Source organism: Dasypus novemcinctus, chromosome 4 (genome assembly GCF_030445035.2).
Source record: "Dasypus novemcinctus isolate mDasNov1 chromosome 4, mDasNov1.1.hap2, whole genome shotgun sequence".
NCBI classification, from domain to species: domain Eukaryota; kingdom Metazoa; phylum Chordata; class Mammalia; order Cingulata; family Dasypodidae; genus Dasypus; species Dasypus novemcinctus.
The window spans coordinates 38,124,272-38,131,481 of NC_080676.1; the positions used below are offsets into that span (position 1 = coordinate 38,124,272).

The following is a 7,210-nucleotide window of genomic DNA, read 5'->3' on the forward strand; positions in this document are numbered from 1 at the left end:
AATGAAAATGAATCTTGGTGACATTAAATGATATCAACTTCATTTAGCTTATACAAGATCAATTATGAACTCCCAGTAAGTTATCATTATAATCACCAATTGGGCGTGCACAACACTTTTTTTTTTAACCACATTTTATTCTGCATAGTTCCCCTCGATATCTTCTGCACATTCCTACTATTTAATAAGTATTTACTAAGTACTTATTATATACCAAATATGTTCTAGATGCTTACTATATAGCAGTAAACAAATATATATAACATTTACTGTCCTCTATGTCTCCACATCCATAAACATTCTTCTCTCCAATTAGAATTAAACATTTAATCCATTTGATAATTTAGCTTTAACTCCATTTTTACTGTCTTTTGATGCCAGCACTTTTACTTACATGGGAATAATATACAAGTATCCATTATAAATGTCAGCACTATGTCTGCATTCAGAATTTTATCTATTTAAAGGATGAACAAAGGAAGTTTCTCTTTCTTTCTGTAAAGTTCGTGTTTCTGTTTTTCTTTGTAAAAGTATGTAGTATTAGCAAATACCTTACCAAAGCATGACTTTAAAGCTAACATTTTCTAATTTGGGATCTATTTGATGTGATGGAGAAATGTGCATTTTTAAATGTTTTTCCCTTACAGTTCCAAAAGGCCATGGCTAACATAGAGGTGAAGATGGTCAACTACCACACCAGGGAACCAAGAGTGCCTACAACTGGAAGCAGGAGAAGCACATCCATCATTCACCAAATGCACGAATGCGCCACAATAATGAAAGAGGTTGTTGATGTGGGAAGAGTGTATGGGGGGGAGGGGGTGTATGGGAAACTCATATATTTTTCAATGTAACAGTTCTTTGTGATCTGTGTATCTTTAAAAAAAGCAAAAAGGCCATGAAATTCCAGAATGGTAGTTGCGTGATCTACTATCTGAAATAAGTAAATTATGGCTATAATTTCAAAACTGACATTTAATGATGTCAGAGTGATTTTTAAAAGTATGCTAACACATATTCTAATAGCATGTATTTTCTGTCAAGATGCTAACAGATTCAAAGTAGCACCATTATCATAGACCAATTCTGGTGGAGTTTTTTTCAATTTTTATGTTTGAGATCAGTGTTGAATCTATTGTTTCCTAGAAAATGGGTAACATAAACATAAGTAAAAAAAGATATTTATATTTTACCTGAGAGTATTCCTTCATAATCCATATCATAACTTGAAAAGAAATTTTAATATGTGCAATATATAATGTATTAAGGTGTTATCTGTTCAAGAGAGATGGTCATAGGTGCTTTAAGAACTTCTAACAATATCTTAAAATCTGCGGTGTAGGTGATATCAAGAATCACGTGGGGAATTTTATATCTTGCAAAATCTTTTTCCCCACGCTGATCACAATTCAGTAGTTGATAAGTCTTTAGAGTTTTTGTGTGTTATTTTTATTTAAATTACAAAACTCCACCTAAATGATCAGCATGGTATTTGGTTTTATGTCACACCTCAAAGTGAATCTTGGAAGCATGGTGTGAGTGCACCATTTTAAACTATCTTTTCATTTTTTTATTTTTTAAAAGACTCTTAGATTACATAAATGTTACAGAGTATATAGGGGATTCCCATATGCCCTGCTCCCCAAGATATATAATGGCCTGTATCTGTCATTTGTAATGTCATTCAGGATGATTCCTGAGTCCCAAAAATGCCCCCATATTACACCTCTTTTTCACTCTCTACCCTCAGAATCTCCAGTGGCAACTACCTCCACGTCAGTGATATTTTTTCTATTGCTATAATCACAATAAGACTGTACTAGAATATCAGTAAATCTACTTTAGTCCATAATTCATTCCCCAATCCTTAGGATTCTGGGTTGGTGATACCCACTCAACCTTTAATTGAGAGGGGTAGTTTCAATCCCATATGGCCAATGGGTGGGACGCTCTTGCTTGCAGTTGGAGACTTATTTCTTTGGTATGTTGGTTTTCCATCATCTCCTCCTTGTTAGTTGTCTTGGGTGAGTCCAACGACCTGGAGAGTAGATGTTGCAACTTAGTTGAGATTCAGGGCCCAGCTGGCACATGGACAGCCCAAAGATTTAAGTCTCTTGGATGTATACCTACCAACTTTAGTACTAATTATAAGTTCAAATAGAAGGATGGAAGAGTTATGTGTAGAGAAACCACAACTGAGTTCAACTCTGTCACACAGCAGAGCATAAATTCCAAAGTAGGGCCCACTGACAAGGGACCAAACTTCTGAGCTATATGCCCTGATTATGGTGTCTAGGTGTTTCCAGAGTCCTCAGGAGCCCCACTATTTGGGATAGTATCTACTTTGCCTGTCAATGAGAACCTGCTGTGATGTGCATAAGCGTTACCTCTGGAATGACCTCACAACTCACCTTGAAATCTCCTAGCCATGTAAACTCATTTGTCTTTACCTTTTCCCCCTTTTGGTCAAGGTATTTTTTTTTCCTAGTTGCACTGCTTGTTGCAGTGCAGTTACTTAGTAGCACTCCCTTGGTGCCAGGGATCATCCCTGGCAGTCACGTCCCACCCTGGGGGGAAGTTATTGCATTTATATGCTGAATGTGACTTAGAGAGAGACCACATTTGAGCAACTAAGAGGCTCCCAGTAGGTAATTCTCAGGCACCCTACAACACTAGGCTGAGTTTCAATTTCAAGAGCAATGGCTCATAAGCATAGTCATCAATATCAAGGGTGCATCAATGGACCATCTTCCTTCACTAGTCATTCATTGTCTCTGTACCTGGGGGTTTGTTGCTGTTTCATCAGAAAATGTGGCAGAATTCCCCAGGATGAGAATTTGATATTCTTTTGGTTACTGTTTGAATATCCACCCACTGTGGCAATGCCCCATGAACATTTGAACACATTTATATGCCTTATATGTATACTTAGGTGAACTTCCTCCCATGTATCCCCCATCACTGACACCCACACCAATGGTCCTCCCCTGACACAGTTGTAACCCTTCTGTGATCCAAAACTTCTTCAAAAATGAAGCCAATAAAATAGTCAGATGCAATTAATAAGAAAATGAAATAATAATAACAATGGTTTTAAACATAAGAGATCAAATACAGGTTTTTTAAAAAAACTAGAAATGAAATAATAGGGATATTAAAAAAATAACAAAAAATATTTAAATTTTTTTTATCATTTTGCCTTTCATCACTGTAAAATCTGTTGTCCTATATGTACAGTGACATTTTCTTCCATTTAATTCCCCAGAGTCTATTTTTTTTTTTCATTTTGTCTTCAAAGATGTTTTAGCTCATAGTAAAGTCACATACAGAATACAGGGGACTCCCATTTACCCAACATCCTCCCCACTCCCTCTTCCCGTATTAATCACTTTTTATATGTGAATGATACATTTTTACAACTGCTATACAAATATTGAAACATAGCTACTAACCATGGTCAATGGTTTATGTTATGGTTTACATATTGGACCATTCGCTTTTATACATTTTTTATGAAATTTAACACAGCCTATATCCATCATTTCAAGATCATGTAGAACACTTTCATTGCCTCAAAAATACCCCCTGTTCCATCTATTCTATTCCTTCCCCCCTCCACTTGAGGCCCACACTGACCACCAGGTTTCACTCCTTGAAGGACAAGATTCATAGTTACTTGCTACAACACTGATGACTTGACACACTGGTCTTTCCTCCCTTATTCAGGCACTGCCCATGGTCTCAAAAGACTCCCACTCCTCCATCTCAGAACATAGCAGGCCTCCCCAGGATGGGAGTCTAACTCTTTCCTGCTCATTATGTGGGTCTCCACCCACTTTTACCTCACATTATGACAAAATGATCACTTGCACACTCCCTGGAAGACTGCCCCAGATGTGCCCTGTCTCGAATGCCTCCCATCCAACATCCTAAACCAGTAACCCTTCTTTGTCACATTGCCAAAACAGTTTTCCCAACGTTATCATTTCAACCATGTACCTTCCAATACCCAGTGTTCGCCTGCTCTCTCTCCCAACATTCCTCCCAGTTCTGTGGGCAATCTAACCCACCCTTCCCACCCTACCCCCTGTTAAAACTGCACTGCCCAACCCAATGTTATCACTACACCTCTGTCATATCCCTTCACTGCACAACTACACGTATTAAACTGTATCTTAATATACTATCTGCTATTGTATTTGCAAACCAAAGGAAATTTAGGCCTTTTTTGGAACCTCTTTAAATTAAAAGGAATTTGCCATCATTATCAAGTCTTACTGGATAATCAAGTCTAGATCGTTGTTTTTAGTGTAGGAAATTGTAATTCATGCTTCCAGTTCTAAGTAAAAACCAGAATAATGTTTAATGCACTAGAGCAACAAAGAACCAGAAGTAGAAGGGCGATGTCGTTAAACATTTTGCACACATCATCATTGTCTACAGTTCTTCTGCATTTGACTTTCTTATTAATACATCAAAGGTTGCAGAGAAGTTGAAATAAAAGTGTAAAAGCAGTGACTATGTGAGAACTTATCAACTCCACATCTTTCAAAGTCAGATCAGTTTATACAGTGCATGCATTTGAGTCATATGAAATGTTGGTTAGGTGAATTCTTCTGGAAGGGCTATGACAGTGGCTTTAGCACTATTAACAGAGGCTATACATGTCCTCTTATCCACAGGCAAACTGCTTGAACTACTACAGCACTAACATGTCTTCCAAGTTCAAGTTCAACTGTCACAGGTTCTACAGTGTGTTTGATATATACTGGAAAACTTCAGAAATAGCCATCTATTATTTGAATTAAATATGTGATTTGTACTTTAATACAAATACAATTTTCAATTTATAGCCAGTCTTTACATGAGCAGATTCATACTATTGCAATACACAGGAGTTCATAATTATAATTCTACTTAAGTAGATAGTGACTAGAAATTTGCAATACAAAGTATCTCATATCACATATTTCTCTTGATCAAAGACCAGTCTCTCAAATTTCAGCAATAATTAGACTGACTCCTTGTAATGCCTTTTGCATATCAGCTGCTTCTTTCCTATGCTGTACCATGTCCACAGATTCAGTGAGATGATGATCCAATAAGGATGATTTATACAGTTGTCCTACTAACTCACTCTGAAGAGTATCATTCACATGATTAACCAAACAAATGCATTACCGCCTTTGGCACTTTTTCTTGAATATTCTTTCTGACAATAAGAAAATAGGATTTGATGATTCATTCAATAACTTCACAGTCTCACTGTTCACAGACAGTTAGTTTTCGTGCAATGGGAACTGGCACATCCAGGAGATCACAGCATGTCCTTTTTGTGGACTGGCTGGCATATTTGGAATCAGTTTTGATATTGCTCTAATAACTTCAGCTTTTTACGTTTCCAACATTCCTCTCTAGTTGCCTGTTGTTGGTTCTTGAATGGCATCTCCTACCCATCACCTCCAGATGCAACCTCATCTCGTGATACAGCTGAAGGTAATTTTTTTGCTAGCCTGTTTCTCCCTTTGTTCTTCTCTATATTGCTCTTTAGGCCACAAGCAACAGTGAAGCCTGGATGTTTAGTGTTGCTATAAGCCAATTCAATTGCCACTAAGTTATAGACCATTTAATTCGTGACAGGCAACCTTTTACGAAGAAGACAAGTTACTACTTCAACTATAGCATCTTGGAGGTTAAGAAACCATAATTGCTACAGCGCTGAATGATCTCTTGTGTTTCCTCAGGAACTAGTTCCACACCATGGATGCTAGGCTCCACCAGGCTCAGCCCTTTTTCCGTTGCTTGAACAGTCATTCAAATGAAACCTCGGGCACGAAAAAAGCAGGATGGAGACCAGTGGCATTTCTAATGGGAATCTAAATGTCAATAGTTTTGAGACTACCTGGCGGGTCAACAAATTCTAAGGTTTGCCCAAAAGATTCATGGAAAATACATCATAGCTCTGAAGTTCCTTCAATAGCAATACAGTCTTCTGCGGCAAATTTGATAATAAGTTGGAGTAAAGTAGCACTTTTATCATCCACAGATTCACCAAAGCTATTGAGAAAAGACTGATATTTATCAGGTAGAGCATTTATTCTTGTTTGCTACTCTGGTAAAGCAATCTCTGATGTAATACATCAGTAACCTGTTTTGAGTCCTAGCAAGATACTTTGTTCATTTTCTGTTGGCCAGAGATGGATATTTCTTTTGAAGAAAAGTATATTTATCACACAGATTAAATCTATTATATTCCTCTTATTTTTAATATCTACCTGTTTCCTGTTAATGATGTCAATTATTCCAAGTCTAACTGCTATAACTCTTCCCATCAATACACCCATGACATCCATGAGTTCAAATTTAGTAATTAGAGCTAGAGTTTTGTAACCATCTGAATCTATCTCTCTTGAAATTTTAAGAGCCTCTGAAGTTGCCATATCTGTATTAGCAGCAGTTGCAGTGAGGATAATAGAATTTGGATTACTGATGAACTGAAGAATGTGCACTCTGATTTGAAGCTCAATTTCCTTAGGTTAATCACCTACATGCATCTTGGTCATTCCTGGTAAATCGACAAGTGTTAGATTAACAACATTAGGTGAAAAAAATCTTATGATGAATTGGTTAAGGGTTTACTTCCTTATTGTTTCCTGGAATCTTCTGTTTCATTTTCAATTTCATGTCAAATTTCACCAAAATCTGTGTAAAACTTATTTTTGGTCTGAAGAAATTTACCCCATTCTTCTGTCTCAACACATTTTCTTCTCCTAATGTTTTTTATTTATCTTCTGGTGAAACATGAACCTGGTACAGAATAGAGGCCTCCAGTGACAGTATCAGTACCCCTGGATAGTAGGTCCCTCCCCACTTAGCTCTCCAATACTGAGCTCTTCCTACTCTTCTGTGTTCCCACCATTGGCAGCTGAATAATATCAGTTCCCACAGTGTTGAAGACATCCTGGAGCTTGTTGATCATAGGAATTGGCACCTCCATGACCCTGAGAACACGGGACACATGCCTAGCCAAAAAGTAGGGCAGAGGCCTGGAGTCTGCCTCCTTCCCCCTCTCCTCTGGAATCAGCACCCATTGGATCTGACCTGCAGGCTACCTGTCCTCTCCCTAGATTGAAATCCATTTTAACACATCTATTTTATTTGATTATATTCTTTCTTTTCCTACTACCCAACCCACTTAAATTCTGAACTC

General features: G+C 37.5%; 1 pseudogene; it reads right to left on the minus strand.

The window, feature by feature from the left end:
* Positions 1-4,979: 4,979 nt before the first annotated feature.
* Positions 4,980-6,997, minus strand: LOC101430384 (dynamin-1-like protein; annotated as a pseudogene).
* Positions 6,998-7,210: the final 213 nt, after the last annotated feature.